Genomic DNA, 12,881 nt, shown 5'->3' with positions numbered 1-12,881 from the left:
TCGCCTTGTCTATTTTACTCACTGAGGTCTGACAATAAAGAATTGGAAGATTTACAGAGTTGCCGGCTGTCCTTTTGCTTGACGTTTTTTCATCATAGTTCTTTACTTCCACATATTGTGATTTGTAACTCTTTTTTGTTTGGAAATTCCTTAAAATACATTTTTCCCATGAGCTGGCTTTATACAGTTTTTTTTTCCATTCAGCTAGTGGGCTAAAAATGGAAATCAAGCAGTTTCCTCCATACGCTGTCAGAATACACTGATTAGTGGCCACAGCTAATTGGAAGAAGCCACTGATCAACAAAAGTTTTTCAACATGTTCCTCAGAACTACTGTTGAGTGGGTACAGCCACACACTGATATGAAATGTAATTAGTGAATAGCCAGATTTAGTGAAAAGGTTACTTCCAGCCCACCTACTCCAGTCTGGCATAGCCAAGTAACAATCACAACTGTCAATACAAGGGTTATTACAAAAACTTGTATTTCTAAGGAAAAGGAAGGTAGTCTGACCAGGTCTTTTAATGTAAGCTGATTCTGAGTGCACAAAGTATAGCAGTGTTGTTTAATGAGTTGCAGAGTCATATTTAGGCATCCTGTACAAATGCCGTAACAGAAAAGTGGCGGTAAGACTAGGAAAATGGAGGTTGTAAGTGCAATGCCATTCTGAGTACATATATTTTTTGGTGATGTCTGTTGAGCCTTGAAGAAATTTTAATCTGACTCTGACTTTTACAAGCTCATCTTCCATATTTTAATATTGTATTAAAGGACAAGTTCACCTTTGGTAACATGTTGCATGTTAACACCCATATTTAATGTGTAACATGTAACATGTTTCAAATGCGCTAGTTTTGACAGCAAAGCCGGGGATCTTCTCCCCCCACTCACTGTCACAATCTACAAGTATCTACAGCTTTTATGGCTGTTAGCTTGTTAATCGCTCTGGGCAGTACGTTGAGATTCCTGTCAGAGTGTAACTGCCTGCCCATATCAGAGGTATGGGCAGACAGCTATACAGACAGTCTGCAGGATCGTGGTATTAAACCCACGATCTGCTGATCGTGGGTGCAATTCTATACAGGTTCCTAATGAAATAAATTATAAATGCATATTTTTTTTACCTGCAAATTTTTTTTGTAAAGGTGAACCTAACCTTTAAGTACAGAGATTTGTAAAATTAACTACTACAGTGAAACTAAGTATAAATGCTATAATAATATATAAGGGAAAGCTTTGCTCATTTTGAACACCCAATCCTGTTTAAGCCAGAAACAACAGGGTTTTTGCATGCCCATGACTTAATTATTGAAGTGAACAGCTTCACCTTGTTTACTAAGATAAGTGACTTTAATAAGTTACTTTAATAAGTAATCCCTATAAATGTGTGGTGTTAGAAGAAGCAGGAATGCACCACATTGCTTAACCAATAGTATAGGCATGTCAAACTAATATGACACAGTGGGCTGAATTGAGACTGAATATGTAATCCAAGAAAAAGTGGCCAAATGTTTCAAATATTTAGCTGAAAAACTATGTAAGGCAGTATAACCTATGAACTGAAAAACAGCTAGAGGTGATTTTTTTTCATGTATCCTTCCTTAAACCACTGAGGGCACACGGAAGCATTTAGAGGTCCACATGTGGGGCATAAGACACCAGTTTACATGCCTGATTTAGCACTGCAAAACAGGAAGCACAGCTTGCATATGTAATAAACAGTAATGGCTGCCTCTAAGAACATGTTTTTTTTAGGATATTTACAAATATAATATTCTAAAATATGTATTAATATTATTTACAAAAGATCATAAGGTTAACCCAAAGTGAACTTTTTGGAAGACTATACATTATTTTTGTATTTTTTATTTATTTCAATAACAGTAGTTATATATTTGTCAAATTATACCAACTTAATTAGATTTTTCTTTATGTTTGAGTTTTTCATTTTAGGTTAGATAAAGTATACAGACATAAACTAAGTACAACTCATTAAAGCACATGCATAGGAAAGCCAGAGATACATAACCCTTTGTGTATATTGATCATTTTAGCTATGCAAAATTAAATTTACTCTGCATGCTCTTATTGTTTAAAATACCTATTTATAGATCAGATTAATTGCATTGCTTACCCTTTCCAACGTAATTATAATGAGTAATATGTTTCTTCAGCAAAACCATCATTCTCTAGAAATAGCTACAGTCAAGTTTGACCCTACAGTGATAATTTTTGGTGATTTGCAGTCTTTGACACAAAATAAAGTGGCCTATTTGTTTTTTTTACATATAAACCCCATTGGCTGTTTAAAAACTAAAGCTCGGACTATAAAAGTATGATATTTAAAGTATCTATCAAAAAATTCCATATCATTGTGTAATTATCTACTGTCTTTCAGATTTCCTTTATTGTTAGTTAGCATACCAAAATCTTGTGTGAAGTTAACATACATATTTCAAAGATGACCATTAGCGTTGAATAGCATGCATTTAGCATATCTGACAAATGCTTTATGTGCTTTATGTTAAAAGGATACAGTACATTATTTTCTGTAATGTAAGCATGAAATAGTACACCTCGAGCATGAATGAAGGATTACATACATTTTGCAAACAGTTGGAAAACCTATTAAGACCACCTGGGGTGTCAGATGTAACAGAGTGTGTGCTACATAAGGGTAGACTTCTGGCTTTCTGGTAGAAAATGAGCCTTTGGCAAATGATTTCCACTTGGGACCAACACAAACAAAGAGATTCAAGGTGAACAAGTAGCGATATAAGTTGTATATTTCCTCTGATTGTATGCCAATAACCAAAGGCACATTTCAACTAATCTCCCCAATGATATTTGAACTTCTTCCAGCTGATGCATAAAAAGATAATTGTCATGGATGTTTCCAACTTACATCTTGCCTGAACGCACATTTCATCATTTTTAATGGTATAATGCATACCAGCACAGTTACTTTCTATGAGTTTTTTTTTCTTTCTGTGATACATTAAAAAGCATGATTTGGGGACACTTTGATACAGTTATTTTAAAAGAGAATTATTTTTTTTAATCATACTTACCTAGCTGGATGCAGCATCAGTTCAATGCTGCATCTGTTCCCCACTGGCTCTAATATTGAGAACCGAGCAATCAACAAATGCTCGGTTCTCACAGCTCCATGAGCAGAGAGCTGCTAAATGTTAATCACCGGTTCTCTGTCCCCACCCCCCTCACTGGAGTGCTGGGCTGTGGAGGGGGCGGGAACAACTAGCTCAGGCTCTCGGTGGCTCACTGAGAGGCCGAGCTGGGTGCTGGATCCCAACCAAATGGCCATGATCCTTCCTGAGCCTGGACCGGCACTGTGATGTCAGCAGACAGCAGCTTTCAGCCCGCTGGCTGTGGAGAATGGGTCACAGGACTGCAAAGCAAACTGGATGCTTGTTATCTATGGGAGAAGTGCAACCAAACAAGCTTTGGCTGTACTTCTCCTTTGAAGACAAACTGTTATCATAATGTTTTTTTAATTTTATTTCGAATAGAGTGAGTAAGGTGCAGAACCTTTGTCAGGGTTCATTGCTGTCTTTTACTTTATTGGGAATATTTTCTCATGTCTCATTTTCTCATTGTCTCTCTTCTTGTGCCAACTGGATATGTTTAATCACTTCCTTTTCCTCTCACTCCCTTTCACCAGAACAGGAAGTATGAGAAAGTCACCACAATAGGGACACAAACATCAAAAATAAAAACATGAAAGAGATTCTAACCTCTAGTTGCCTGGATGCTTCTGGAAACAATATTTTCAATATAAGTGCTCCAGTCCCAGCTGAAGCCTGATAAGGAGAAACGTGTTGGGGGAGTAGCCACGCCGTCACGCCACACAACGTGTTCCGCACTGCAGGCAGTCACGTTCGGTACACTTGGAACCATTGTTTATGCCCAGTTCCTTCCATTTGCCATGTAAGTGTGTTTCTTTTTTAATAACGTTTTTTTTTTAAATTGATAAAGCACTTTTGGCACTTTATATCTTTTTTTATGGGGGAGCTACATTAGAGTACATTATTGCCAGCCACATCGGTGAGTTGGATATGGTGGAGTGGAGAAACATTCAGCCCATGCATTGAGGCCGCCATTGGATATCCTCTATCTAGTGCATCCGTATAAACAACAGTTGTTTATGCCTACCCACTACATACTTCTGGTAAGAAGTTTGCACTACCACGAGGTGTCACTTCACTTGATTTAATTTGTTCATGTGTGGAAAGTGCCTATTCACCAATAAGGCTCACTGTTTAGTGTTATCTAGTAAGAGGCTATTTCACCCTCACATATCGGTCTAAGATTAGCAAAATTGAACATCCACTATTGATGAAAGCTTGATCTTTGGCTATTTGAGATTATCTGGATCAATTGGAGGACTTTATATATAACTTTTCACAATTGTTATAAATTATATGTTTTTTTGCATAAAGAATTTTCACATATGGTTTTTCACACTGTATGAAGATCACTATAATATTTGGGTCATCCCAGATGTCATATGTTTAATATTTATGATTGTGTTGAGCGCACTATACCTTTTTTCACTTTTATTTTCCCCATTTCAGTGCTGCCGCATAATTGTATTGTTAGTGCACCCTATTTTCAATATAACAATCTTTATACAAGCATGCAGCAGGTGAACACCTGATCAACATACTTCTTCCAGTCTAGAAACTCAAAAAGTGTTAAAGTCTATTAGAATCAGCATCATATTTGGACAGCTAGCATTTTATGAAAAACAGTGGCATAACAATAGTCATAGCAGCCCATGCTACTGCTAAACTTAACATCTCAGGAAAATTAAAAAAGCTTCTGCAGCAATATACACCTTCAACATTGAAATTTTAAAAATGGTTAAGTAAATTTAATCACCTACTCAATGTATTTTTCTGCTTAAATTAACTGCTGCTAACAATATATTTTTTTCTTATAACCAGCATCTTTGTGAAGTTATTTTCTAGTTAACATCTGATGGGCTTTCCTAATTGTTTCAAATTAAAGGCAATATGTGATGATTTTGTACATATTTACTTTCTTATGGTAAGGATTAAAAATTCAATTAAAACACTTTTCCAGTAAGGTCAATTTAAAATGCAGCATAGCAATATAATATCTTCTGTGCAGCCATCCAGTCACACTCTTATTTCATTTTCATGTCATTAGCATGTTTACATTTAACCTTTGCTGAAAATGACCTAACTTAACCTGAATGAATAATTAATACAGGACTCATCCTTTACCAAATAGTTGAGTTCCAGGTTTCTGATGAACAAAAGGAGCTGCAAAGGAAACTACTCTGCAGTGCTATCTTTTTAGCTAACCTATCATGCTCTAGGAAAATGTGGTTTTGTATTATATGTTTATTTTTAAAGCAACACTTGTATAAAAATGGTAAAAAACAAACAAACAAACAAACAGAAAACACTATGTTAACCACTTTAACACTAGCCACTGTGCTGCTACTGCAGCAAAGTGGCTCTTGTAGGTCTGACGACGTAGACCTACGTCGCCAGACTCCTCCCCCTGTAGGCGCGCTCCCGCTGTTTTCATTCACAGCGGGAGTCGGGGCAGGGGAGGAGCGGCGGCGATCGCCGCTGCTCTGCCCCGATCGTCGGGGAATCCAGTTTGGAGATCCGCCCGCTTGTGTAAACAGAGCGGGCGGATCTCCTAAGTGACAGGGAGTGACAGATCGGAGTGTTCAGCATAGCTGAACATCCGATCTGTCCCTGGCTCACTCAGTCACCTCCCCCCCCACACGTTAGTAAGCACCAGGCATACATTAACCCCTCCCTCTCCAATAAAATTAACCCCTTCCTTGCCAGTGTCATTTTTACAGTAACAGTGCATATTTATAGCACTGATTACTGCAGTAATGTCACTGGTACCCCCAAAAGTGTCAAAAATGTCAGTCAAGGGTCCAATCTGTCCGCCGCAATGTCGCAGTCCCGCAAAAAAAAATTGCAGATCGCCGCCATTAAAAAAAAAACACCAAAAATGACAGAAATCTTTCCCTTAGTTAGTAAACGCAATAACTTTTGCGCAAACCAATCAAAATATGCAAACATGGGTAGCAGAAAACAAATTGGCCAAAATTTTTTTAAAAAAAATGGTTTTTACATCTTTTTTGGGGGGAATTTCATATAAAAAAATGTTAAAAATATTGTTATTTTTTCAAAATAAACACTTTTTTTGTTTATAGCGCGAAAAGTAAAAATCGCACAGGTGATCAAACACCACCAAAAGAAAGCTCTGTTTGTGGGAAAAAAAGGACGTAAATTTCGTTTGGGTACGGCGTCGCATGACTGCGCAATTGCACAGCGCCGAATCGCAAAAAGTGGCCCAGACGTAAGACAGCAAAAGGCTCTAGTGGTAAAATGGTTAAAAAAAAAATAATGATACAATCCATTACAATGTATCTATGATTTATTTGGCCATAAGCAAAAGTTAAATAATGTACTTCTAATGATGTGTATTATACAGTATTTCTGGTTAGTTTAAAAAATGTAGTTTCTTACAACCTGGGTGCTACAGGCAGTGCTCTTCTTCTGTGACTGACAGTTTCAGCTAGAGTACAGTGTGGGGATCACGTCACTCAGTCCTCTCTTCCTGAGTCCACATCCATTCATAAAAAAAAAAAAAAGATAAAGCATGGTTAAAGATCAGACCCTGTGACGGCAACATTGGCAGATCTGAAAAAGGGCACAGCTCATCTGCCAAAAGATTTATGATGTCCATATACCACATTCTTCTTGGCCAAGCAGGTGCATTTAGAATCACAGGAATGTCCTCCACTTTTGTTCTGTACAACAGGCAAAGACTAAGCTGCATTGGAGGGAAATCATAGATAAAAAAAAAATTATCCCAAGAAGTGACCAGGGCATTTGCCTCACTTAAATAGGATGTAAACCCAATTCATGAAATTTGACCTGGGCACATATATCTGTAGTTTTCTTATCTCTGTCCAAAGCCTTGAGTCCCATGTCTTTCTGCTGTTTCGTTGCTCCGTTATCAACATAACTTCTGACGAGTTCTCTGACAACTGAGTTAAAACCAGGCTGAAATCTGTGTCGTAAGAGGTTGCTATAAATAGATTATCAGAGAGCGTGTTTTGTCTCAGCACAGCTCTGCAAGCCTCACCAGCGCAGTGTCTTTAAATGCAGTCTCTCCAGCGCAGTGCTCATAAATGCAGCCTCGCCAGCACAGTGTCCTTGAATGCAGCCTCGCTAGCGCAGTGCCCATAAATGTAGCCTCGCCAGCACAGTGCCCATAAATGCAGCCTTGCCAGCGCAGTTTCCTTAAATGCAGCCTCACCAGCGCCAGTGTCCTTAAATGCAGCCTCGCCAGTGCCAGTGACACTATCCAAATTCATTTTAAAAAAGGCTATAAAGCAGCGCCGAAAGGTAGAAGGGGGCGGGCCGGGCCAAGGAGAAGGGAGGATGAGCTATCGCAGTCATCGGAAGTCCCAGCGCCTATGATAGACGTCACACGGCTCGGCATAGGAGGCAGGCCTTCCGATGACAGCTCGTCATTCCTTCTCCTCGGACCTCGGAATATAGCACAAAAAATGAAAGCAGAATTTTACAATATAAAGGGGGACAGCACGATTGAAATACAGTTCAATACATAAGAAATAGGGGGTACCTACCAAGATAAGGAGAAAAAAAAAGAGACAGAGACCATGGGAGAGTTCATTATGATGTAGTAGTTTGACAGATAAATGGATCAAATATATGATTAGAAGGAAAATTGCAATTAGGGACTCACATCTGTGAGGTTACTGAGCTCCCTTATGGGGGATCAGACAACCTGGAGTGAAAGCCTGCAGGGAATATGACTGTCCCTGTGCAGAATATGTTCGTTCTCAATGCTTGGTCAGGAGATCCGGACCATTCTTTGCTCTGCAGTCTCAGGATTCTGGTGTGTTCACAGTAAGAGGTTTATGAGCCCAAAAGATGGGGAAATAGTGTCAGCAGAGGTACCTGAAAGTGAAGAAGCTAAGAAACCGATTCTTCATTGATTCTACATTTATCGCTAGTATAAAACACCATCAATGTGTTGTTGGCAATACACTGGCTACTGCCTCAGGATGGTGCATAAAACACTTTAAACAGCTGTGATCTGTCTCTCGTGCTGTTTGTGCACGCTCACAAACAGCACAAAAAAGTATATTGGGGAACTGGAAGAAGTTCAGAGAAGGGCAACCAAACTAATAAGAGGCATGGAGGAACTCAGCTATGAGGAAAGATTAGCTGAACTGAATTTATTCTCTCCCACGAAGAGGGGATTAAGAGGGTTATTACCATCATGTATAAATATATAAGTGGTCCATATAGTGAACTTGAGGTAGAGTTATTCCTTTTAGGATCATCACAATGAACACGTGGGAACTCTTTTACATCTATAGGGATAAAGATTTAACCTTCACTTACAGAAAAGCTTCTTTCACAAGAGCTGTGAAAATGTGGAATAGGCTGCCTGGGCTCCCTCAAGAAATAGCTCTGGCCAGCTCAGTAGATTGTTTAAAAAAAGAGCTAGATGCATTTCAAAATGCACAACATACAGTATAATTGGATATTAACATTTATAGGAAAATAAAATGCCAGGGGTTGTTGATCTAGAAAATATTTCATTTCCTTCTAGGAGAACAGGAATTAATTTATTTTTCCCCTTCTGAAGCAAATTAGACAGCCTTGTATGCTTTCCACCTTACTAACTATGTAATTATGTAACCTAAGCTGACCTCTGAAGCTTCAGCACCCAACTGAACCTTATCAGGATCTGTACCATCTGCTGGACATTTGACATCAGCTTTTGAGCTGATGCTCCCTGAGAAACAATATGGCCAGGTACCACACAAGGTAACCCCACATGAGTGTGGGTACCCCTTCAATGTAAAGTTGACTTTCTTCCAAATCCAGACAACTTGGAGGTCCAGTTCTTCTTTTGGAATTGGCACATAAGCTTTTTTAAACTCAAGGCTTGCTGCTTACATAAATAGCTTTTCTTGGATACCAAAGGCAACACTGGTTTCTGATCTGTTACTTTCACCTTTTTCTGCAAGAGCCTGCTTTTCTGCACAGTCATCTTCTATAAAGCATACTTAAGGCATCCAAGGATTTTCCAATCAAGCATTCGCCTTTAAAGGTGCAGTCTTTTGATTTTCTTGCAGTGAAGTTCCGCCAACTAGCACTTAAGCCATAAGATCCTTTTCTTTCTAATTTTTCTTTATTAAAGTTTATAAGAAGGATAATAACATATGTAGCACCCTCCTAGATATGTGCTTGAGAGAAAGTATAGTGTTTAGTCCTGTCTGCTTACCAGAAGGACTGCAGGTAAATCTATATTGTTCTCTGCCTACCAGAGAGCAGGATCTGTTAGTGAGGTCAGCTCATTGTGCTCAGGTGCAACTCATTCTTTCTGCAGAGTGTATTACACTGGTCCAATAGGGAGTCATATTGGGCAGTGGGAGCAAACCTGACAAATGAGTGCATAGGCGTTTGATACAGCCCTGGTGATTTGGCAGAAGAAAAGTGCCTCGGTGCATGCTGGGATACTGTATAAAAGGAGCACATGTGCTCAGGGTCTTTTGGCTGGACAGCGGAGTCCCGGAGGGAGGGGTTCGCTGCCTCCTTCTCTGTAGAGGTACCATGCGGCTTCAGGTAGTTGACCTGTGGGCCTGGAGAGTGCTAGTAAGGAACTGAACCCAGATGTCCGGTGAAGCTGACTGAAAGGGGAGACACTGGAGGATCTGATTCTGCAGTACAGTGAGTATAGATCTGTGTCAAGGGACCTGACCCGAGGGGGCCACCCCTGCAGCTAGAAGAGTCAGTGAATGGGTGTCAGTAAAGGGGATGCTAGTGAGTGCCCCAAAAATAATGTAGATTTACCAAGTCTGTTGCTGGAGAGAAAAGAGCAAGGAGACTTAAGCCTTTCCATACATGTGGCAGTATGGGTTAAGCAGTGCAGCTGCTTCCACAAGCAACCTGGTGAGGCCAAGTGAGAGTTGTCCTTATCCATTGTGAATAGTTACATTTGGAGTATCCCACTATTCCCTTCGCCATCCAAGTTCCAAAATAAACACTAAAAAAAAACAAAAAAAAAAAACCCTGGACTGTTTATTGTGTGACGAGCCATCGGGAGTAAGGAGGGATGTGTGAACGGTTGCCTAAGTGACTGTGTGCTGGTAATCAGAGGAGGCCCAACAAGTCATCATACAGCAAGCCCTATGGGGACAGTGCTACACATACGCTATATACTCTGAAAGTGGTACAATATACGTTTCTAAATGAATACCAGAAAAAATACAAATCAACTGAATAAAATACAGCGGTTAGAATAAAGACAAACAGGCAAGTTGCCAAACACTACTGGAAATTTGCCATAGAGTACAAAATTGGTCTGTATAAATCATGAGTATCATCAACATATACAAACAATGTTAATCTGAGAATTAGATATTAAGAAAGGGCAAAAAAAGAAATATAAACATCAGAAAACTTCAGCAGAGTTTCATCATCACTTGGGATAATAGATTGATAGACTAGAATGATATATAAATACCATCCTTCACTGTCTATAACAGAAAGGCATTAATAATCAGAAATATGGGCTGCATAACAATAAGACCAAGGAAGTCATAATTTAGTAACCATCACACGTCTACCCCCTGTAAAGGAAAACATAGATTCATTGGTAAAATGTAGATGAACTAGCCTTACAATATACAATATACTGTTGTTATGGTTCTTAAGACAGAAGGAAGACACTTCTATTTCAATATTGAGAATAGCTAGGCTGGGTGAGTGTGTTACTGAAATTCTGAAACCTTGGGAAATGACAGAGAATATCATGGGCCAAAAGGTTGACGACTTTCTGCAATACCAGAATATGTGGTAAAAATTACCTATTTGATTACAGTTTCTCCAGCAATTTGGTGAAATATCAGTATGAAACTTAGAGATATGGTGTCAAATACCAATCAGGTAAGAGGGCGGAGAGTACAGTGATGGGAATTAACCACTTAAGCCCGGAAGATTTTACCCCCTTCCTGACCAGGGCCTATTTTGCGATTCGGCACTGCATGACTTTAATGGACAATTGCGCATTCGTGCAATGTTGTATCTAAACAAATTTGATGTCCTTTTTTTCCCCAAAAACAGAGCTTTCTTTTGGTGGTAATTGATCACCTGTGCGATTTTTTGATCATGCGCTATAAACAAAAAAAAGAGCGTCAATTCTGCAAAAATAACAATATTTTTCACATTTTTTTATATGAAATTCCTCCAAAAAAATGTAAAAATCAAAATTTTTTAACATTTTCGGCCAATTTGTTTTATGGTACATATGTTTGGTAAATCACGTTTACTAACAAAGGGAAAGATTTTTGTCATTTTTGTTGTTTTTTTTTTTAATGAGTAATGGCGGCGATCTGCGATTTTTTTTGCGGTACTGCAACATTACGGCGGACAGATCGGACCCTTGACTGACATTTTCGACACTTTTGGGGTTACCAGTGACATTACTGCAGTAATCAGTGCTATGCATATGCACTGTTACTGTAAAAATTACACTGGTAGTGAAGGAGTTAACTGTATTGGAGAGGGAGGGGTTAAGTGTGTCCTAGGGGCGTGTTTTTAACTGTGATTGGCTGTGGCTACTAGTGTAAGAACAGAGAACAACGGTCCTACATAGTAGAACCGTCTGATCTCCATTCTTACACAGGGACGAATGACAGGCGGCTTTGTTTACATCAGCCGCCTGCCTTTCTTCCGGTATAACGGACGATCGCGAGTGCCCGGCAGACATCGGGTCCGCCGGGCACACGCGCGGGGGGGTCGCTTTGCCTGTGAGGGGCAGTAAATAGTCGTGCGGCGGTCGGCAAGTGGTTAATAGTTCGGTATAGAGGAAGGCATTGAAACTTGTGGCACACAATACACACCAGGCTGTTAAAGTGGTACGTATAGTTGGGGATAAGTTAGTCAGTATAGAATGCAGATTTTTTAGACGTGTAAAGATCTGCAAGTAAATCTCTGCTTCTTATTCACACCATAAGGGTTCAGGTTGTTTTCAAAACAAAAAAATAGTCTGTGCTAAAAGAGCAGCAAGTTAATAGTCCTGTAGATCTGTATGACCTATGAACTAAATGCACACCCTGCCAAGCTATCTAAAAGTGATTGTTAGGCCTCATGTACACAACAACTGCTAAACTGAAGTTTAGGAGCAGTTGGGTGTGTTTTTTTAGCAGCCCCTGAACTCTCCCCAATATTATCTTATGTGTACATGTACACTCAGTCATTTATAGCAGTTGAGGTTACAGGCATTTTTTTAAAAGCAAAAAAATCATGTTCAGGACTGTAGTTTACCGCTATTTCAAACGCCCGATGCATGGAACTGCTTGTAACTGCAGTAGTATTCATTTATGTGCGTTTGCATTTATAAGTGGGAAACAATTTCTGATAATTTTTGAATATATAAAAATGTTGATAAAACACAAATTTCACCACATGCTGTTGCCTGCATCAATATATTATATGCAATTGTCATGCAATTTTCTATGTCCTTGGAGACTCAGCAACATCAGGAGCATTTCCTCACACATGCTCATGATGGGATCCATAGGGAAAACACAAAAAATAAGACAGTTATCTACAAGCACACTGCTCTCTCTGCTGCTGCCCTGTCTTCTCTCACAGAATGGCTGAAATAGTTAATAATTGACTTGTTTTTCATGCAATGTGGGCATTTGGGAGGGTCTCCTGAGGTTACCTTCAAATGCTCATAACTGCTGCTAAACTCACATAAACGTGGTATGTAAAAGCTGTAAAATTGATGTTTTGTATCATCGGTTTCCA

The sequence above is a fragment of the Pelophylax lessonae genome (genome assembly GCF_965119305.1).
Source record: "Pelophylax lessonae genome assembly, chromosome: 5".
Lineage (NCBI taxonomy): Eukaryota > Metazoa > Chordata > Amphibia > Anura > Ranidae > Pelophylax > Pelophylax lessonae.
Note: the sequence above shows the minus strand (reverse complement) of the source record.